Source organism: Geotrypetes seraphini, chromosome 3 (genome assembly GCF_902459505.1).
Source record: "Geotrypetes seraphini chromosome 3, aGeoSer1.1, whole genome shotgun sequence".
Classification (NCBI taxonomy): domain Eukaryota; kingdom Metazoa; phylum Chordata; class Amphibia; order Gymnophiona; family Dermophiidae; genus Geotrypetes; species Geotrypetes seraphini.
The window spans coordinates 218,145,102-218,168,315 of NC_047086.1; the positions used below are offsets into that span (position 1 = coordinate 218,145,102).

Here is a 23,214-nt window from a genome sequence, read left to right on the forward strand (position 1 = left end):
TTATATTCGAGTACATGTGGAAATTAAAAGACAAAACCAAAAAGTTAATGGGCAATAAATAGCGGAGAAGTAATTAAAAGTGAACGATCAAGGAAAATAAACATATATTTCAGGAAAAATGGATCAAGATCATTATAAAAAGGTGGCATGCTAAAAACAGGGAAAAAAAAAAAAAGAATATGAAATCTGAAGGAGAAACCAAAAAGCAAAAAATGCTGTGGAATGGATGTTCATGATGCAAATGTTTATTTAGGGGTCCTTTAATTAAGGTGCGTTAACTGATTGAGCGCACGCTTAAATGCTAAGGCGCCCATAGAATATAATGGATGCCTTAGCATTTAGCGATTAGCGTGACTTAATAAAAGGACCCCTTAATTAAACACTTGAGGGTACAAATTCAACCACATGAAAAAGCGATGATGCGGACCCAACACTGTGATTCAGCTCGATTCTCATCATTTTCACATTCACAAATTATTGTTTTACATTCTCGCTCACATGGGTCTTTTTGCAGATCCATTCACCTTCCACTCATTTAGGGCTCCTTTTACGAACAGCGCGCGCTAAAATGCCGAGCGCGCTAGCCACTACCGCCTCCCCTTGAGCAGGCGGTCGTTTTTTCAGCTAGCGCGCGCTAATCCGGTGCGTGCGCTCAAAACGCTAATGCACCTTTGGAAAAGGAGCCCCTTAATCTTGCACTGCATTCCGCAATATTATACATTTTAAATATATATATACTTCATACTTTATAGGACCCCGAGGAAGGCGTCTCTAGCTGAAACACGGAGTGTGTTGGGTCCGCATCGCCGCTTTTTCATACGGTTGAGTTTGTAACCTACAAATGTTTAATTAAATAAATATCTGCAACAAGAACATCCACTCCACACCTTTTTTTTGTTTATTGGTTTCTCCTTTTTTACTGTGGAACAGTCGAGTTTCTTTGTTTGCTGAAATCTGAAGGAGACATTCAAAATCTTTACAGATTGCGTGTGTATAAGCTCATGTACCACTGTATACATCTTGAGGGATGCCTGAAAAGAGGGGTTTAAACCAAAAGATTGGTGACAGGGCGATCAGGGGTACAGGGTGATCAGCTGCTTCTTTAGTTGTCACAAGGGATATGTCCACCAAACCATCAAGTTAATCCTGGGAACCCAGCAGCCCCTTTTGGACAGCTTTTTATGGACCCCTTTTATCAAACCGCGGTAGATGTTTTCACCACAGGCTGGCGAGGTAAATGCTCCGACACTCATTCAATTTGCATCGGGGCGTTTACCTCGCCGGCCCATGGTGAAAAGCTCTACTACAGTTTGATAAAAGGGGCCCTTTATTTGTTACAGACAGACAGCAATCCCAGGAGATGACAAGCTGGGAACAGAAGGTTAATTGATACATACCCGAGGTAGCTTTTCCTCCCTCCCCCCACTGCCAGAAGCACTGGATATTGTTTTTTTGGGGAGAGCTAATGTGAAAGAGATGTTTTCCCCATAGTATACTGTAATTTTTGGCAGGATTACAGCCTCCACTTACGTTTCCCCATTGATAAAATCCCCCCTCTGTCACCGCTGGTGATAACAGAGTTACATGGAGACTTTTTAAGTCAATGCTAAGGGGCCCTTTCACAAAAGTGTGATAAAATCTTAATGGTCTGTAGACAGGCAAAAACAGAAGACAACAAATCATAAGAACATAAGAACATAAGAAATGCCTCTGCTGGGTCAGACCCGAGGTCCATCGTGCCCAGCAGTCCGCTCACGCGGCGGCCCAACAGGTCCAGGACCTATGCAGTAATCTTCTATCTATACCCCTCTATCCCCATTTCCAGTAGGAATTTGTCCAATCCTTTCTTGAACCCCAGTACCGTACTCTGCCTTATAACGTCCTCTGGAAGCGCATTCCAGGTGTCCACCACACGTTGGGTAAAGAAGAACTTCCTAGCATTTGTTTTGAATCTGTCCCCTTTCAACTTTTCCGAATGCCCTCTTGTTCTCTTATTTTTCGAAAGTTCGAAGAATCTGTCCCTCTCTACTCTCTCTATGCCCTTCATGATCTTGTAAGTCTCTATCATATCCCCTCTAAGTCTCCTCTTCTCCAGGGAAAAGAGACCCAGCTTCTCCAATCTCTCAGAATATGACAGGTATTCCGTAGAATACAAGTAAACAGTACCACAGCGAAGGAGATGAAAACCAATGGATTTTAATTGGATCAATTTATTAGGTAAAATGGTCTTTTGCTGTGCGGGGGTCAAATTAGGGAACTCACTTGTCAGTCAATTAAGTAGATGTTATGACAAGGGTAATTTCAGAAAACTATTAAAAACGCAGTTATTTGTTAATGCATTTTTCTAGGAAGAAGGAGCCCGAGAGCTGGTCTCAAAGGGCGGAGAGTAACACGGGGCTGGGAGGCCCGTGTGTTGCTTGCAGGCAAGGTAGGGAAGAAGGGGGGGGGGGGGTTGGTAGAGAAGAACAGTTAGAAGGAATTATATGGAAGAAGGGGAGGGGTTCGCGCCAAAAGGAGAGGCAGGGATTGGATAGTGCAGGAAAAGGGGGGCGTTTTACTTAAAGTTTAAGCATGAGCCTTGGAGGACTGAGTTCATTGCAGGTCCTCCAAGGCATATTTTTGTGCCTTACCGGAGCTTTGTCCTGGTTCGCTGATTCGGGGGTGCGGTTATGGAGTCCTCCAGTCGGGTAGAAGAGCGTGGAGAGGTGGAGGAAGTTGAAGTGTCCTTCTTAGCTGGGGACTCGTTCGCGGAGGAGCCGCTGGAGCAGGTTGGTGGGGGTTTGGGTGAGGAGCGTGTTCAGCCTGTCCGGCGGTCCAAGATCGAGGCAATGTCGGCTTTAGCCATGGCTGGTGCGGGGGTCAACCGGGGGACTCGTTCGGGGTTCCTTCCTGTGGCGGGGAAGGCCCGCCGTAAGAATAGGGCGTCGGGCAGTGAGTTGGGAGCTGTTCCGGCCGGCCGCAGTTCGTTAGAGGAGTCGGGGGGCGGGGCTTTTGCAGCGGTTGCCAGGGGTGATGGTTCGTGCAGGAACGTGCTGCACAGGGAGACGGGGGGAGATTTAGCTTCGGCGAGTGAGGCGGCTGTTGGGGGCAGGGACATGTCTGTTGCAGCCTCTGTCTCTGAGCCCTCTTGCTCTGGGGTTTTAGGTGAAAGCGCTGTCTCTACTGGGTTGCTGGCTGGGGGTCGTGGTGAGGCTTGTGGGTCTCCTGGGGTTTTTGGATTGGGTCGGGGGATGGGTGCACCTGGATTTATACCTGTTCCCAGTGCGTCTGGTTTTATGTCCGGTACTGGTGGGGGGTCTGCTGGGACGTTCCCTGGTTTGTTTTCGGGCAGTTGGACTCCGAGTTGGGGGGCGGGTTCATGGGGAGCTAGTTCGTCGGGGGGAGGTTTGCTGCCTTCGGTTTCCCATTGGGGAGGTGGAGTGCCGGGGAACATTCCCTTGGGGATGGTGCCTGGGGCCGGTTATGGTGCGGGATGGGGTGTTCCTGTTGGTATGCCCGGGTTTTGTTTTCCTGGTCCTGCCTCTGTTTCTTGGTCTCCACAGGTTGCGTGTATCCTTCCGGGAGGACAGCTGGTGCAGACGGATGGATTGGGAGCAGTCGGCAGTCCTGGAGTTACTGTGAGACCTGGCTGTTCTACTACGGAGCGTGGATCGACGCTGAGGGCTGCTGCAGTTGCTGGCGGGGGCACTGCGGATTCTCTGCACAGTTCATCCCAGATGCCGGAGGTTGCTGTTCGTGGCGGCTCGGTGCTCGCTTCTGATGTTTCTTCCGTGGTGGGGACTGCTGGCCAAGGCGTCTCTGGAGGGTCTGCTGGAGTTCCGGGAGCTTCTACTACAGGTACTAAGGCGCCTGCTCAGGTTGCTGGTGGGGGGAAGGCGCGGCGTAAGAAACGCAGGCGACGGCATAGGGGTTCGTCTTCCTCGTCGTCTGGGTCTTCTTCGTCGGGCTCGTCGTCTGCCTCTTCTGTGGAAGTTAGGCCTCCAGAAGGTGTGGACTCTACTGGTGCGGGTAGTGGGGAGGCATCTACAGGGGAAGTCCGGGGTGCGCCGGCTCTAGTGGCACTTACTGAATTGTGGGAAAAGGTTCCTCGGGACTTGCGGCGGAAAATTCGCCGGCGGTCCTGCTTGGATATTTTTCGCCTCATGGAGGGTAGAGCCCATAGGAAGCGGCATAGGAAATCTAAGCGGGACGGGAAGGAGGTTAAACCCTTTCCAGTTGCTCGTTCCATTATTAATTGGATACGTGCTTTTTTACGGTTAGCGAGTGTGTGGGGTCGTGCTAATCCACAGGATGCCGGTTTATTGTTGTCCTATGCGGATTCGATTTTGGATTCCTATCAGCGCTTCGGCGGGTGGGCTTGGTTGAACTATGACGAAGCCTTCAGGGACAAAATGGAAGAAAATAGTTTCATGTCTTGGGGTTCTCAGGATGTGAATCTATGGCTTACACATATGGCTTCCAAATCTATATCGGGGGCGCCGGTGCGGACTTTTGGGAGTCCTGGGAGTGTTCGGCCCTTTCGCGGGGGGTCGGGGGGGAGTCCTTCAGCAGGTTCCGACGTGTGTTGGAAATTTAATAAATCCAACTGTCCCTTCTCCGACTGTAAATTTCGTCACGCCTGCTCCATCTGTGGTCAATCCCACGCGGCCGTTAAATGTCCTAAACGGGTCAGTGGAGCAGCTGCGGGAGTTGCGAAGTGATGTTTCGGTTGCGGTGCCTACTCCGATTCGGGTTGGAGCTATGCGCCCGTGGTTGCACAGTTATAGTCGACGGAGGGTGGCGGATATTTTGGAGGCAGGGTTTACAGAAGGTTTTGATATTCCTTTTTTGGGGGAGGTGTCGGCGGCGCGGGTTCAAAACTCATCTTCGGTGTCCACTTTACGTGGTATTGTGTGGGATAAGTTGTCTGCTGAGATTCGATTGGGGCGCATTGCGGGTCCTTATCGTGTTCCCCCTTTTTCCAGCATGAAAATTTCACCTCTGGCAGTGATTCCTAAGAAAGTGCCGGGGCAGTATCGTCTCATTCATAACTTGTCTCGGCCTGTTGGTCGGTCGGTTAATGACGGTATTCCCAAAGATCTTTGCACTGTGCGGTATGCCTCTTTGGATAGTGCATTGAGGCTTATTGTCTCTGTCGGACGTGGTGCTTTGCTGGCTAAGGTGGATATCGAATCGGCATTCCGATTGCTACCCATTCATCCGCGGGCTTACCCGTTATTGGGTTTTCGTTTTGACGGTTTGTATTTTTATGACCGGTGTTTGCCCATGGGCTGTTCCATTTCGTGTGCTTACTTTGAAATGTTCAGTTCATTCTTGCATTGGGTCTTAGTTCAACAGGTGGGTGTTGACTCAGTTGTACATTATCTGGATGACTTCTTGTTTATTGGTGCAGGGAGTAGTGGGGTTTGTGAGCGTCTTAAGCAGGTTTTCGAGGATTTGGCAGAGGATTTTGGTGTGCCTTTAGCTCGTGACAAATCGGAGGGGCCGGTTACTTCTTTGGTGTTTTTGGGGATAGAATTGGACACAGAGGCGTTAGTGACGCGGCTGCCTGTGTTAAAAGTTCGTCAATTACTCGGACTCATTGAGCAGGTGATTCTTGCTCCTAAATCTACCTTGCATACGATTCAGTCTTTGTTGGGGTCTCTTAATTTTGCCTGTCGAGTTCTTCCTATGGGGAGGGCTTTTTCACGTCGGTTGGCAGCTTCAACGGCAGGGGTACGGGATCGTCATCATTTTTTGCGTCTCCCTGTGGGTGTCCGTGCAGATTTGCGTATGTGGTCAGTTTTTCTTCGGGATTTTAATGGGACTGTGCCAATGCTGGCACCTGAGATTTCTAGCGTTGACCTTGAGCTGTTTTCAGATGCGGCAGGGGGTGTTGGTTTCGGTCTGTATTGCAATGGCGACTGGTGTGCGGAGCGTTGGCCTGAGGAGTGGGTGCGGGCCGGCGTTACAAAGAATATTACCTTGTTGGAATTGTTCCCGCTCATAGTGGCTTGTGAGCTCTGGGCGGGTGTTTTGCGTAATAGACGGGTGGTATTTTGGTGTGACAATTTGGGAGTTGTGGAGGTCGTTAATCGTCAGGCGGCGCGCTGTTTGGCGGTGAATGCGCTCATGCGGGAGTTGGTTTTGCGCTGTTTGCGGTTGAATTTGTTTGTTCGTGCTCGCCATGTTCCGGGTTTGCAAAATGGCATTGCTGATGCTTTGTCTCGTTTCAATTTTTTGCAGTTTCGTCGGCTGGCGCCAGGAGCTCGAGCAGACGGTTCGCGGATGCCAGCGCGTTTGTGGAGCCTGGTCGGGAAGGAGTCTGGACGATGCTCCGTATGTCTGTAGCATCTTCTACGTGGTCACGCTATTCAGCGGGGTTTCGGGCGGTAGCAGCTTTCTTAGCTGATAGGGGTTGGTGTCCGGGAGATGTGGCCGAATCCTTATTGGAGGATTTCGTGCTGTCTTCTTTTCGGGAGCGGGTTTCTCGGGGTGTTGTGCGTGGTCAATTGGCGGGTTTTTCTTTTTTCTGCAGGGCCTTGGGTTGGGCTTGCCCAGTATCTAGTTTTTTGGTCCAACGGTTGCTACGGGCATTAGGTCGCGTTCTTCCTCAGCAGCGTGACTCGAGGTTGCCTGTTACTCATGAGTTACTTTTACGTCTGTTGGCGGTATTGCCTGAGGTTGCCAACTCGTCTTTTGAGGCCTGTTTATTTCAGGCGGCTTTTCCCATTGCCTTTTTTGGTGCCTTACGGGTTAGTGAGTTAGTCGTAGGTCCGGCTTCTGGAGGAGTCCCACGGGGACTTCGGATTCAGCATGTGGCTTTGCAGGATTCGGTGTTACGGCTGCATATTGTTAGCTCTAAGACTGATCAGTGTGGTGTTGGGCATTGGGTGGTGCTGCACGCTGTGTCTGGCTGTTTGTCTTGTCCGGTGTTGCGGATGCGTGGTTACTTAGCCATTCGACCCTCTAGCACTCAGATATTGTTTGTCCATGCTGATGGCGCCCCTTTGACGCGTTACCAGTTTCGGGCGGTACTCAATTTAGTGTTGGTGCGTTGTGGTATGAATCCGGCTGATTTCGGAACTCATTCCTTCAGGATTGGTGCTGCCACGAGTGCTAACAGGGCTGGTATGTCTGGGGAGGGCATCCAGAGATTGGGGCGGTGGGTTTCAAATGCCTTTCGGGGTTATATTCGTAGTGAGGGTGCAGGTGCTGGGGGCCTTGTTGCGCGAGGGTCTCAGTGATGGGATTTTCATAAAGGCCCATTGGTAAGGGGTTTGATTTGTTTGTTTTATTCTCTTTTCAGCTCCCAGTTCCCGTTCCTATTCTATGTGGATCGTGGGCCATTCTTTCATCCACTGGGCTAGCGAACGTGCAGGTATCCGCCCAGGTGGTCGTCATCTTGGACTGGGGCATTTGGGACTTCGTGTTTCCTGGTGGGGACAACGTGGGATGCGTTGGAGTCAGCTGTTGGTCTTGTTGACGGATCTGCGATCCCGGACTAGTCATCCTGACATACTGCTGATCCATTTGGGGGGTAATGATGTGGATGCCTGGACGGGAAAGGACTTGGTCAATAGGATCAAGGATGATCTGCGGTGGTCTGGGATTGGTTCCCGGGGGTGTTGCTCGTATGGTCTGACATTGTGCCTCGTCCACGTCGTATAGCGTCCCGACGTTGGACGAGGGGCCTGGCCAAGCTTAACAGACAAGTTGGGAAATGGGTGGTTGGTCATGGAGGGTGGCAGATACTGCATGATTGGGTTGATGTTAATTGTTTTGGTTTGTTTCATACAGATGGGGTTCACTTGTCGGATGTGGGGTGGGACCTTTTGCTGGATGATTTTGCGTCCAGTTGTGAGAGGTTTCTCAGTGCTCGGTAGTAGTCGCTGCTCTTTTGGGGGAGGGCCTGTTTGTACAGGCCTGTGGCGGGTCTCCCGAGCTACTGGGTGCTGGGGCTCATCCGGCGATGAGCGGTGGGCCGGCTGGGAGCCGTGCCTTGGGGTCAGGTGACCCGGGTTAAAGGGGCATGAGGTCATGCCACCCCTCAGACACTTGCTGTTGGTGGCGGGGTCGGGGGCAAAGGTACTGTTACACAGGGTAGCTCGGGAGGAGCTTGCTGAGGTTCATTGTTAATTAAGGTTCAATGTGTTAATGATGTTAATTTATGCAAATGTATTTATGGGTTATTGTGATATAATAAAGAGCTGCGGCTATTTACCACAATAAGGTGTGTTGTTTTATTAATATGGGGTAGGAAAAGTAAGAGGGAGATGGACAACATGATGGGACTATCCAGATCCCGATGTTAGAAGGAGCCCGAGAGCTGGTCTCAAAGGGCGGAGAGTAACACGGGGCTGGGAGGCCCGTGTGTTGCTTGCAGGCAAGGTAGGGAAGAAGGGGGGGGGGGGGGGGTTGGTAGAGAAGAACAGTTAGAAGGAATTATATGGAAGAAGGGGAGGGGTTCGCGCCAAAAGGAGAGGCAGGGATTGGATAGTGCAGGAAAAGGGGGGCGTTTTACTTAAAGTTTAAGCATGAGCCTTGGAGGACTGAGTTCATTGCAGGTCCTCCAAGGCATATTTTTGTCCCGCCCTCCCTCCCTGTGGTGAACTTCGTGGTGTGTGAGGCGGGTCTCCCGAGCTACTGGGTGCTGGGGCTCATCCGGCGATGAGCGGTGGGCCGGCTGGGAGCCGTGCCTTGGGGTCAGGTGACCCGGGTTAAAGGGGCATGAGGTCATGCCACCCCTCAGACACTTGCTGTTGGTGGCGGGGTCGGGGGCAAAGGTACTGTTACACAGGGTAGCTCGGGAGGAGCTTGCTGAGGTTCATTGTTAATTAAGGTTCAATGTGTTAATGATGTTAATTTATGCAAATGTATTTATGGGTTATTGTGATATAATAAAGAGCTGCGGCTATTTACCACAATAAGGTGTGTTGTTTTATTAATATGGGGTAGGAAAAGTAAGAGGGAGATGGACAACATGATGGGACTATCCAGATCCCGATGTTACTGATCTTTGCGACTGTTCTTTTGAAGGGCACTTTATGTGATTTTCTGATGATTATATGCTAATGTTTGTTTTTATTTGTCTTACTGAATTATGTATGTAACGATATGTAAACCGTTTAGGTTTAAATGGTGTATAACTTTTTAAAATAAATAAATAAATAAAAATAATACACAATGACTCCATGATTTGTGCTTCGGCTAAGGCCTGCATCAGGAGTCAGTAGCGTGGAATAAATCGATCTTGTTCCAAGCTGATTTGGTCGCAGTTTTAAACAGATGTAAAATCTCAAAGGTCGCACAGTCTCAGAAGTTAAATAAAATGTTATAGCAAGAAATTTGCGAATAGGTTTGGACACGACAGAATAGACAGTAGTAGTAAACCAATGAAGTGACATTAACTGTAGAGGATTCGACAAGTGTGCTAAATAACAGGAGTTCAACAGGACCAACACAACACTTTTCACCCTCACGGGAACAGCTGAAGGGGCTCAGCTCCCACACCACCACAGAAACGGGAAGAGGGGTTCTACAAACCCAACACTCTCCCCTATTCCAAGAAAAACAAGAAGAAGGGCTTGGCAACACCGGCGCACTTCTCACCTTCACAAGAACAACCGAAGAGACTCAGAGCGAGATGCACTTAAGTCAGCGATTGTCTAATGATCGTCGCTAAGCCAGTTTTGACTGGTTATGCGACGGTCAAATATTTCAACCTGATGTACAAAACATCTCACTGCGTGTTTTTTTTGCGCAATTGCTCATTCTCCGACTCAGCCATGCAAATAAGCTCTTTACTATTGCAGGGGAGGGAAGTTCCATAGCGACTACAGAAAATACTTCTTCACTGAAAGAGTAGTGGATCATTGGAACAAACTCCCACTGCAGGTGATTGAGGCCAACAGCGTGTCAGATTTTAAGAGAAAATGGGATATTCACATGGGATCCCTAAGGGAGTAAAATCAGGGGGGCGGGTATTTGGAATGGGCAGACTTGGTGGGCTATAGCCCTTTTCTGCCGTCTTTTTCTATGTTTCTATTTTTCTAAAACCATGCAAACTAGCCGAGCGATTGATGCTCTAACAATGCTTCGTGATGCATAAAAAAAAGCGATGACTTTTAGTGATCCGAAAAAAAATGACTGGTCAAGACCACTCCCTTACGTGTCTTACTGATAGTTAAGCCCTGAAATTAATATATTTATAACATTTGCTATACTTTTTTTTTTTTTTTTAATGGGCACAGATGCTCTACAGTAAGTGTCTTACACATGCACAATATCTGCATCTAGCTCTCAGCTGCCACAGCATAACACCTTCCACCCACCAAAAACCAGTAAGAGGGACTTGGCAAACACAACACCATACCTCCCACTCCAAGAGAAACCTCCCCCCCAAGAGAGGCTTGGCAGTCTCAATATAACACCTTCTACCCTCACGTAAACAATAGCAGGGGCTCGGTGACTACAAAGCAAAATCTTCCATCCCTAAACAAAATCAAGTGTGTGGGTGGGGGGGGGGGGGGTTCAGCAGGCCCAGCATAACAGTTTTCACTTCTCACAGAGACAAGAGAGTTAAAGGGTCCCACAAGAACACCTTGTGCCCCCACAAAAACACCACCTGCGTTCTTTCGCAATCCCCTTTCTTCATGCTTACTGGGTCTGATTCTATAAAGGACGCCTAAGCAGGTCTATGTTGTAGGTGCCACTCTGCACAGTTGTCAATCAACCACTAGGTGTCCTTCATAGAATCACGCCTAGCAGCATCTAGGTGTGCTTAAGCGTCGCTGTATATTAGGCCAGAGTTTTCCTGGCCTAATTTACTGATGCCTAGCTACACCTAAATTAACCACACCTATTTTCCACCCCTAACCACGCCAACTTTTCAGGTAGGCATCGTTAAGCGCAGGTAGGTGCCTCAATTTAGGCATTGCTAGGTGCTGCTCCGAGTTCCACTTGAAACTTTTAATTAATTTTTACTTTAAAAAAAAAAAATAAACAAAACTTAACCTCAATGACATGATCAGTTTAGGTTCCGTGCGAATTTGTTAGACATCACTAGGCTTCCTCAATGTAGGTGCCTTCTTATAGAATCTACTCAACAGCTTCCTCCTCTGTCTCACCCTTGTGTTTTACCCTTCTCTTGTCTCCCATCCACCCCATACTCCCCTCTGTCTTATTCTGCTGCCTCTTTATCTTGCCTCTCTTCCTTCACCCTCATACTCACCTCCACGTTCTCTCCCTCTCCGGTTGCCACACTCCCTCTCTTCCTATCCTGACCTCTAGCCCACACTGTTCTCTCTGCCCCATCTCTTTATTCTTCCCTTCTTCTGCCCCATAGCCCTTCATTCTACCTACCACCCCTCCCATAGGCAGCAGAACACTGCTTTGTTTGGGGGGGTACCCAGGAGCTCCGCCCTAGTGTACAACCTCTCAGCAGCTCCCGAGTCCCCCATCCACCTCCTCCCAGTGCTTTAGTTTTAAATCTTTGGGCAGCCGTCGTGCAGTGTCCATGAGCAAGGCCTGCTCCCGGAAGTAGAATGAAGGGTTCCGGGGCAGGCCTGCTGTTTTACGTTGTGCGGCGGCTGCCGGGAGATGGGAGTGAGGGCGGACAACGATCAATGATCAAAAATCTTATGGGAGGCCATGGCCCCTGAGGCCTCCCCCGTTCCGATGCCTATGCCTCCTACTCCCCTCTTTCCATCCCACCAAACCCTATCCCTTTCTCTCTTCTCTTCTTTCACCCAATACTCTTTTCTTTATAGCCCCAATGTTTTCCTGGCCCCAACATCCCCTTTTTTCGCCACTCACTTCCTTCTCTCTTGCCATTCCAAGATCTATCCCCACTTTGTACTCACTTTTCGGTTCCCAACTGACCCCATCCCTTCTCTTTACCTTTTGGCTCCCTCAATACTGCACTTTGCTCCCCACCAGTAACCAGGCCAAAAAAAGACAGTGAACTTAATATCTTTATGGTAATGATGACCTGGACTGATTTTAGCATTAAAGATTACAGGGATGCTGATAGGTAGAGTCGGCATTGCAATCACAGAACCCAGGAGAGTTTGAATGACTCTGGGCTCAGAGCTGGATCTGAGATACTGATTCTATTTGGGCAGGAAAGAAGCATGGTGTTATGGTGGTCAATTGAAGGGCTTCCAGCTCGGAGGGAAGGGGAGTTATTAATGTGAGTTACTGTTAAGATGTGTCATTTTATTGTTAATCCCAGTGGTTATTAGTAACTACAGTAGGTCTCATTGCATAAAATGGGACTTAGAAACATAGAAACATGATGGCAGATAAAGGCCAAATGGCCCATCCAGTCTGCCCATCCGAAAGAACCATTATCTCTTTCTCCGAGAGATCCCATGTGCCTATCCCAGGCCCTTTTGAATTCAGACACAGTCTCTGTCTCCACCACCTCTTCCGGGAGACAGTTCCATGCATCTACCATCCTTTCTGTAAAAAAGTATTTCCTTAGATTACTCCGGAGCCTATTACCGCTTAACAGAGTTTTCTTTCAAGTGAAAGAGACTCGACTCATGCGCATTTACATTATGTAGGTATTTAAACATCTCTATCATATCTCCCCTCTCCCACCTTTCCTCCAAAGTATACAGATTGAGATCTTTAAGTCTGTCCCCATACGCCTTCCTCTTGACCGACTCCATCCTTTTATATCTTTTTGACCCAGCAGCGGCAATTCTTATGTTCTTAATGTCATGGAAGAAATGGCAATCTCCTTCTGCCCAAATGTACAGAAAGCACAGTTACTTACTCTAACAGGTGCTATCTGGGGCAGCAGGCAGATATTTTCACATGTGGGTGACATCATCCATGGAGTCTGGTATGGACAGTGGTAAAAGTGTACTGTCACTTTAAACTTAAGAAGCTTTGAGACTGCTCACACCACACACGCCTGAGTGCCTTTTCGCCCAACGTCGGCTCACGGTTTTGCAGTTGCATAAGCAAGCTAAAAAGCCAACCAGGGGAGATAGGAGGGATGTGATAATATCTGCCTGATGTCCCTGGATAACACCTGTTACAGTAAGTAACTGTGCTTTATCCTTGGACAAGCAGGCAGCATATTCTCACATGTGGGTCTTCCTGGCTTACTGAACGGGATGGTGGGAGAGTTGGCCAGCCATTAGGAGGAAAAATGAAGAAACCAATAAAGTTAATAAAATCAATTCTGTAAAACTGCTTGACCGAAACGACCATCTCATCTGGAATAGGATTCTAGACAGTAGTAGATGTAAATATGTGTACTGAGGATCAAGTAGCAGTTTTACAAATATCTTCAATGTGAGTGGAATGCAAAAAAGCCGCTGATGCTGCCATAGCTCCAACCTTGTGTGTTGGAACACGTCCCTCGAGCCTCAGCCCAGCCTGAGCATTACAAAAGGAAATGCAGGCTGCTAACCATGTGGAAATAGTTTATTTGGTTATAGGCAGACCCATCCTGTTAGGATCAAAAGAGATGAACAGCTGAGGCAAAGATCTGTGGCTTAGTTCTTTGTATATAATAAGTCAAGGCACGTTTACAGTCCAATGTGTGAAGAGCTGTTTCTTCAGGATGAGAATGAGGCTTTGGAAAGAATACAGATAGCACCATGGGTAGATTCAGGTGAAATTCTGTAACAACTTTGGGAAGGCATTTAGGGTGAGTTCTGAGAACCACTTTATCGTGCTGAAATACTGTAAATGGTAGATTACAAACCAGCGCCTGTAGTTTGCTCATTCAACGAGCAGAAGTGACATAGATCAAGAAGACCACTTTCCAAGTGAGAAACTTAAGATGAGTAGTTGCCAATGGTTCAAACAGCAGTTTGATCAGACTGGTGAGGACCACATTGAGATCCCAGATAACTGGAGGCAGTTTTAGTGAAGTTTTGGAGTTCAAGAGTCCTTTCATAAATCGGGAAATAAGTGGATGAGAGGCTAATGGTTTATTATTGAAAGGCGCAGAGTAAGCACTAATAGCACTGAGGTGAACTCTAACCTAAGTGGTCTTAAGTCCAGAGTTGGATAAATAGAGAAGGTAGTCCAATACTGAAGAATGAGGAGATGTGAAGGGATCAAGTTGATGGAGATTGCACCATGAAATGAAGCGTGTCCATTTGAGTTGAAAACATTGCTGAGTAGAAGGCTTTCTGGAAGCAGCTATAACGGATTGTACTGAGTCAGAAAGATTATAGTTTGTTGAAGTCAGGTTGAGAGGTACCAAGCTGTTAGGGAGCAGAGATTGCAGATTGGGATGTAAAAGAGAACCTTGACTCTGAGTGAGTAGAGATGGAAAGATCTGTAATGGAATTGGATCCTTAACACTCAGTTGAAGTAGAAAGGAAAACCAAGACTGTCTGGCCAACCGAGGAGCTATTAGGATTATGGTGTCTGACTCTTGTTTGAGTTTCACTAACGTCTTGAGAACCAGAGGGATTGGCGGAAATGCATACAGGAACTTATGTGACCAATCCAGAAGAAATACATCCGCTTCCAGGCGATTAAGAGAGTAGTGTCTGGAACAGAAGAGAGGTAACTTGTGGGTGAGGTGAGACGCAAACAGGTCTATCTGAGGAGTCCCCCACATCGAGAAGATGTAGTGTAGGACTTGGGATTTGAGAGTCCACTCGTGCAGCTAAAGAAACCTGCTGAGCTCATCGGCTAGGGCATTCTGTTTGCCTTGGACATATATGGCTTTGAGAAATGCGTTATAAGGAATGGCCCAGTTCCAAATGTGCTTGGCTTCTTGACATAGAGGAAGAGAACCTGTTCCCCCTGCTTGTTGATGTAGTACATGGCCATTCAATGCTGGACCCTGCTACGGCATTAAATAGCTGGGTTTACCGGTTCATAGACAACAACGCGGAAGACAAAGGCGCGCGCTGACAACTGAGCGCAAGATGGAGGTGCGTGCCGAAGAAAATTACTGTTTTTAGGGGCTCCGACGGGGGTTTTTTGTTGGGGAGCACCCCCAGTTTACTTAATACAAATCGCGCTGGCGTGTGGGGGTTTGGGGGGTTGTAACCCCCCACATTTTACTGTAAACTTAACTTTTTCCCTAAAAACAGGGAAAAAGTGAAGTTTTCAGTAAAATTTGGGGGGTTACAACCCCCCAAACCCCCCACAACGCCCCCACAACGCGGCACGATCTGTATTAAGTAAAGTGGGGGGTTCCCCCCCCACGCCCTCCCTAAAAACATTCATTTTCTTTGGCGCGCGCCTCCGCGCTTCGCTCAATTGTCTGCTCGCGCCTTTGTCCCAGCGCGCTTTTGACCTGACACCGGGTTTACCCACAGTCACTTAACCCCCCCTACCCTTTTACAAAACTGCGGAAGCAGTTTTTAGCACAGGCCAGTATACTGAATGCTCTGCACTGCTCCTGACTCTCCTAGAGTTCCTATGAACATCGGGAGCAGCACAAAGCATTCAGCGTGTCACCCTCCGCTAAAAAAACGCTTTCGTGGTTTTGTAAAAGGGGAGGTAAACGCGATATTCAGCGGTGACTTTTATGTGGTCCTATTTATGCTGTTATCTTGACTGATTAAGTGTTGAATATTGGCACTTAACTGGCCAAGTGCCGACTCCACCCCTGAAATGCCCCTAAAATAGCCAGTTTTGAGTTGGGTTCTATGAGGGAAATTCTATTAAAGGTACTTAAACTTAAGTGCTGGCAGGCGGCCTACAAGTGCCTATGTTTTTTTAAAATAAAATCTGGGGTTAGCACGTGATTAAATGCCTGATGCGTTAACCCCACTAGCACGGCTTGATAAAAGGACCCCAATGAGTTCCACCAAAAATTATAATTCAGTCTATTGCAGTTCTTCCACTTACAAGTAATTTGTGGTATGGCAACCCCTGTCATTATAAGCAAAAGCTTATTATTGTTTGAAGATATCTGACTCTTTGCCCTCATTGAGATGCCAAATAATATAGTATCATAGGTCAATGCCACCAGGTTTTCTAATAAACTATTAATTACAAGTGCCTATGTTAATTCAGAAATGCTGTTTGAAATGGCAATTAACGTTAAATTTAAAGCGCCTAAACTAAAGGCACAAGAATCGTGCTTCCTGAGGCACCTACTGGCATCTAGCTCTACTACAGGCGTGGCTGACGCTGAAAGTGGCATTTAGGCGCCATAAAGCGCCTACTTAGGCACAATTCACGGGAAAGACAGACACCAGAAATGTAGGCCTTGAAAATCCTGGCCTATATTTCCGGTGCCTATCTTTCCCAGAGGTGAAATTCTCTAAATGGTGCTGTCGCATGACTGACACATGATCGGCGGCCGCTTATTAGGTGGCCACTGATACCAGCGGCATTTAGAAAATCTGTGCCTAACTGGACATTTTCAACGACACTAACTGGTAAAGTTAGGGTTACCAGATTTTTTACTTTAGTAAAATCCGGAACTCTAGCCCCGCCCCCCCCAGGCCTGCCCAGTTCCACCCATCTCTGCCCTGCTATGCCCTAGCCCTGCGCCCAATCCCACCCTAGCCCCGCCCCAGCCCCCACTGCCTGCTCTCGTCAGGCAGGAGGGCAAGCGCGGATGCCCTCCTGCTCGATGCAATTTCGAGGAAGCTCTTCAAAACCTGGAACCAAAGGGGCCCTTTTACTGCTAGGTTTGTAGTTCTAGTGATACCAAAAGAATTAAAAAAAAAAAAAAAAATGCGCCGTGCATAATGATGTCTTCATCATATAACCATTGCCAGTTTCACTAAGGGCTCCTTTTATCAAGCTGCTGTAGGCGGTTAACGCGCGGAATACCGCGCATTCAACCGCCTGCCGCGCTAATCGCTAATGCCTCCATTGACGAGGCGTTAGTTTTTTGGTGTGCCGCAGGGGTTAGCGTGTGATGAAATGTCCGACGCGCTAACCCCCATAGCGCACCTTGATAAAAGGAGCCCTAAGTGTTGAGGAGTCGCCTAACAGTTAATGCAGTAGCCTGAGAACCAGGAGACTCAGGTTCAGTTCTCATTGTGGCTTCTTATGACTCTGGCCAAGCCACTTAACCTGCTCCAGGTACAAAATAAATATCTGTATATAATATGTAAACCACTTTGATTGTAACCACAGAAAGCCAGTATATCAAATCCTCCCTCCTCACATAAAATGAGCTATTTAGCATGCACTAAGCACTTTAGTAAAAGGGCCCCTATAATGGAGTCTCTGCGGGTAAAGAATCCTGGACTTGTTTTTGTTACAGTGACAACTGGGAATGTTGTAAAACAGTGGTCTCAAACTCAAACCCTTTGCAGGGCCACATTTTGGATTTGTAGGTACTTGGAGGGCCGCAGGAAAATAGTTAATGTCTAATTAAAAAAATGACAATTTTGCATGAGGTATAGTTTATAAATCTTTCCTTTTGGCCAAGTCTTAATAATAATATTGTCATTTATAGCTAAAGAGACATATGATCAAGAAACTGTTTTATTTTACTTCTGTGATTATGATAAACATACCGAGGGCCTCAAAATAGTACCTGGCGGGCCGCGAGTTTGAGACCACTGTTGTAAAAGAAGCCATTTTCCTTTATTTAGCATTGCTGACACTGTGTACAGGCCTTGCTGTGGAGACCTTGAAGGGCCGATGAAGTAAATTCTTCTCCCTCAACTGGTTCTCTGCCGTGCACTTAACTGAACCACAAAGGATAACTGCTGATTGGTCCATTTGGTGCTGGTGACCTCTCTGGTACAGTCAGTCAGAGTGCTTCCAGATTCCTGCCACACACAGGACTGATAAATCCCAAGAACTTAAAAAGACAACTAAGAACAAAGACTCGACTTTGAGCCTGGGTTTTCACTTTTCTTGAGTGGCTTTGGCTTTTGTCCTGGCTTTCCAGCCACCGCTGTCCACGTATTAACACGTATTGCTGTTTTGAGCCAAGTGCTTTTCTCTTTCCCAGGTGTATGTCTCAGCTCAGTACAACGGTATTTAAGAAGTAAACTTCCTGTTGCTTGAGATTCCATAAATAATTCTGCCTTAGATCTCTTTACACTTCGATGAGAGCAGTCTAAAAATTAAATAAGGCTGTGTTTACCTTATAGCTTTAGGGCTAGGTTAGTGCACATTCAGTTTTACGTCTCTTGAATGTCTGACTGCAATGGTAATACTCAGAATTTTATTATCCTGCCTTTCTAAGAATTTTGTAGCTGTTCACTGTTTGCTTAACCTATAACAAAAAGTAATCTTTATTATTACTGTGACATTGTGATTTATTAATATCATCCTGCTAGTTTTGATGATTGATTTGTATGTTTATTTGTTTCTTGTAATCCACCTTGAGCTGGCTCTAGGTGAAGCACAACAGAATACTGTAATAATGTACAGTCCATGAACAGCATAGTCAGACACTATAGGCCCAGAACCTCCTAAGAACCCTATATTAAAATAAAGCATATGCATCAAATTAATCCAAAGAATTGGTAAAGAATTGGCGGTTACAGTGGTTATCGGTGGGAAAAAGGGATGGAGCCTCGAAAAAGCGATCTAGGCGAAACAGCTGACCTGATGACGCTTCGGACAGCAGTATCAAGAAAAGATGCTGAATGGGCTGACTGCAGGGAGGAGGACGGGGGTCCAATGGAACTCGCGATCAGACAGCGAGGGAAGCACCAGGTAACAGAAACTTGCTGGGAGAAGTCTAAGGGGAAGGGGAAAACAGGGGATTCAGGAGGACAAGATGGCACCAGGGTGCAAACAGAAGGCAATAAGGCGGAGCCACAGGGCAAAGGGGAGACACAAGGCAAGGGGGAACAAACCAAGGGCCAGGGGATGATAGCACAGGAGGGGGCTGGTACTCCCCGAGGAAAAGCGGGGAGGTGGGGTGGAGGGGACATGGGGAGGAAGAGAGTTGCGAGGGTAAAGGCGGAGGGCACAGCAGAGGCACCGGGAGCGGGAAAACGGCCCGAGACCCAAGGGAAGGCGGCCCAGGTAAAGGCAGAGGTGGAGGACAAACACCGGGACCTACAGTGCTTATACGCAAATGCAAGAAGCCTCATGGCTAAGATGGGTGAACTGGAAGTCATGGCCAAGGGGGAGGACCTGGATATAATAGGAATTACAGAAACCTGGTGGACAGAGGAAAATCAATGGGATGTGGCGCTGCCAGGGTACAAGCTCTACAGGAGGGACAGGACCCACAAGAAGGGGGGAGGCATAGCGCTGTATATAAAGGACTATATCTACTCGATTGGGATCGATACGGCAACAAAGGCAGAGGAGCTAGAATCGCTATGGGTCAAATTGCCGGGAAAGAAGAGTGCAGACATAAAGCTGGGGCTGTATTATCGCCCGCCTGGTGCGTCAGAAACAATAGGACAAGACTTGGAAGCAGAACTGAGACAGGAATGCAGGACTGGAAGTGTAACAGTGATGGGGGACTTCAACTACCCGGGGATAGACTGGAGTACGGGACACTCCACCTCCACGAGGGAAGCAGGATTCGTAGAAGCTGTGAGGGACTGCTTCATGGAGCAACTAGTCAAGGAACCGACGCGAGGGGATGCTACTCTTGACCTCATCCTTAACGGATTAGGGGGGCCTGCAAGAGGGGTAGAAGTGGGAGGAACACTAGGCAACAGTGATCACAACGTGATCAGATTCACATTAGAAAGGGGGTCACCCATAGTGGGGAGGACCGCAACGACTGCGCTCAACTTCAGGAAAGGGAACTATGTTGCTATGAGGAAAATGGTGGGGAGGAAGCTCAGGAACGGCTTTAGGATGGAGACTGTAGGGAGCGCCTGGACCCTTCTCAGGGACACACTGCAGGAAGCGCAAAAACTGTACATCCCCAGTTTCAGGAAAGGCCGCAAGAACAAGCGGTCAAAAGACCCGGTTTGGATGACACATGAAGTAAAGAAGGTAATCAGTGACAAGAAAGTGTCCTTCCGGAAATGGAAAAGAGATCCAACGGAGGAAAATCACCAGGAGCACAGGAAATGCCAAAAGGAATGCCACCGAGAGATTAGAAAAGCAAAAGGGAAATACGAGGAGGGGCTGGCCAGGGAGGCGAAAAACTTCAAGGCATTCTTCAGTTACGTAAAGGGGAAGCAACCAGTGAGAGAGGAGGTGGGGCCATTGGACGATGGGGATAGGAAGGGAGTGATTAAGGAGAATAAAGAGGTAGCTGAGAGGTTGAACATGTTCTTCTCGTCGGTCTTCACGAGCGAGGACACGTCCAATATACCGGACTCAGAGGAGCTCATGAGTGGGGAGCAGGCCAAAAGATTGGGGCATATAGAGGTAAGTCGGGAGGATGTCCTCAAGCAGATTGACAGACTGAAAAGCGGCAAATCACCGGGACCGGACGGGATCCACCCAAGGGTTCTAAAGGAATTAAGTCAGGAAATAGCGGGCGCAATCAAGCATGTTTGCAACCTATCCTTGAAAACTGGAGAGGTACCAGAGGACTGGAAACTGGCGAATGTCACACCTATCTTTAAGAAGGGATCGAGAGGTGACCCCGGGAACTACAGGCCGGTGAGCCTGACTTCAGTTATAGGGAAGATGGTGGAAGCAATGATCAAGGACAGCATTTGCGAGCACATCGAGAAAAATGGCCTACTGCGGACAAGCCAGCACGGATTCTGTAAGGGAAGGTCGTGCCTGACAAACCTTCTGTACTTCTTTGAGGGAATAAGCAGTCAGGTGGACAAAGGGGAACCCATAGACATCATTTACCTCGATTTTCAAAAGGCCTTTGACAAGGTGCCACATGAAAGGCTGCTTAGGAAGCTGTGGAACCACGGGGTGGGCGGGGATGTACACAGATGGATCAAGCACTGGCTGTCAGGTAGACTACAGAGGGTCGGAGTAAAGGGCCAATATTCTGACTGGCGGGGAGTCACGAGCGGTGTGCCGCAGGGATCGGTGCTGGGGCCGCTACTCTTCAACATATTTATCAATGACCTGGAAACGGAGGCAAAGTGTGAGGTTATAAAATTTGCAGACGATACCAAGCTCTGCGCCAGAGTTAGGACCAGGGAGGAGTGTGAGGAACTGCAAAGGGACCTCGATAAGCTGGAGGACTGGGCAAACAAATGGCAAATGCGCTTTAACGTAGATAAATGCAAGGTCATGCACATAGGGAAAAAGAACCCGTTGTTCGAGTATAAAATGGGGGGGAGATTGCTGGAAGACACCGGACTTGAGAGAGACTTGGGTGTGCTAGTGGATCCATCCATGAAATCATCCGCACAGTGTGCAGCAGCCTCGAAGAAAGCCAACAGGATGCTGGGCATCATCAAGAGGGGCATATCAACCAGGACACGGGAAGTCATCATGCCGCTGTATCGAGCGATGGTGCGCCCACATCTGGAATACTGCGTTCAATATTGGTCGCCGCACCTCAAGAAGGACATGGCAGTTCTTGAGAGAGTCCAAAGGAGGGCAACGAAACTGGTAAGAGGGCTGGAAAACTGCCCATATGCTGAGAGGCTGGATAAACTGGGGCTCTTCTCTCTGGAAAAGAGGAGGCTCAGGGGGGATATGATAGAGACCTTCAAAATACTTAGGGGCATAGAGAGGGTGGACAGGGACAGGTTCTTCAGACTAAAAGGGACGACAGGTACGAGGGGGCACTCAGAGAAACTGAAGGGAGATAGGTTCAAATCAAATGCAAGGAAGTTTTTCTTCACCCAAAGGGTCGTGGACAAATGGAATGCGCTCCCGGAGGAAGTGATCCGGCAGAGTACAGTACAGGGATTCAAACAGGGATTGGACAGATTCCTGAGGGAAAAGGGGATCGTGGGGTACTGAGGGAGGTGGTGGGGTGTTGCATAAGTATAGACAGCTCACCAGGTCGTGCAGGTGCAAGGCCGGAGGGTTAGGACATTGATGGGAAGATAGGACTTCGATGAGAAACCTAGGGGGCAAGGGGGCCCCTTCTGGTGATTAAGGCAGGTCATGACCTGTTGGGCCGCCGCGGGGGCAGACTGCTGGGCGGGATGGACCTCTGGTCTGACCCAGCAGAGGCACTGCTTATGTTATGTTCTTATGTTATGTTATGTCGGCTTTGACATCCCTAACTAACACTGACATCTTGAGCCAAGAAGACTTAGCCACAGTTTTAAGCTAAGTATAAAAATATAAATAGATGAAAAGTTTGAAAAAATATTGAAAAATTAAGCTCTATGAAAAATACTATAAGACCCAGTGACGAGCTGACACGTAAAGCTCAGGACAATGAAATGTTTGAGTCCTGAGTGGTGCCACTGAGGGTCTGATAAAGTGCAAATACGGTTGCTTATACAGCTGGAAAGAAATTGTTTTCTAGCTATAATGGAGTCAAATTAATCCAGAACATTTTAGCTACCATAATTCCTAAAAAAAAAACCCTTAACCATAACAATTACAATTTTAAAATTAAACCTTCTTAACCACTGCATTTGCCATTAAATTAAATTAAAATTGTAAAATGAATTAATAAGTAATTTTTACCACCTAATGACATAAAACATTTTGCAAGCAATTTCAATATAAATGTACCCAAGGCTAGGACTCTAGGGGCTCCTTTTATCAAGCCGCGCTAGTGGTTTAACGTGCGCTAAACCGCCGGCCACGCTAGCCTCTACCGCCTCCTCTTGAGCAGGCAGTAGTTTTTGGTCAGCGCAGGGGTTAATGCGTGATGAAAAGTCGTGCGCGTTAATCCTGCTAGCGCGGCTTGATAAAAGGAGCCCTAGGTCTATATGCCAAAAGTCCTTCCTGCGTTTCTGTGTTACTTGAGATATATCGGGAAACAAACGTACTGTTGAACCTAGAAATTGCTCATTGATATGTCTGAAATAGGTCCGAAGAATTAAGTCCCTATCAAATTCCAAAGCAAATGTCACGATGAGGGTAGTCCTCTCTGTAATTACTTCCAAAGAATTTTCCAGAAATTTTGAAAGATTCATCTCAGCATCAACCCCTCCAGCCATATCAATAGGAGTTGAATTTCTTATTTTATTCCCAATAGAGATATACTGAGCTCTCAATATTGGAGGTAAATTCTCCACAGAAATTAATATCTCTCTCATATATCTCCGTACCATTTCAACAGCTGATACAATTGGGGAGTTTGGAAAATTTAAGATTCTCTAATTATTTCTCCTTTGTTTTTCTGGATAAAAGACCTCTCAATAACTTTAGGGCTCCTTTCACTAAGGTGCGCTAGCGTTTTTAGAGCACGCGGGATTTTAACGGGCGCTAAACCCGCGCTACGCTTCTAGAACTAACGCCAGC

General features: G+C 47.7%; 1 protein-coding gene across 1 annotated transcript in view; it reads right to left on the reverse strand.

Moving 5' to 3' along the window:
- KCNH3 (potassium voltage-gated channel subfamily H member 3) overlaps positions 1-23,214 on the reverse strand; it is a 118,523-nt gene that overhangs the window by 70,921 nt on the left and 24,388 nt on the right. The gene's annotated exons all lie outside the window — the stretch shown is intronic.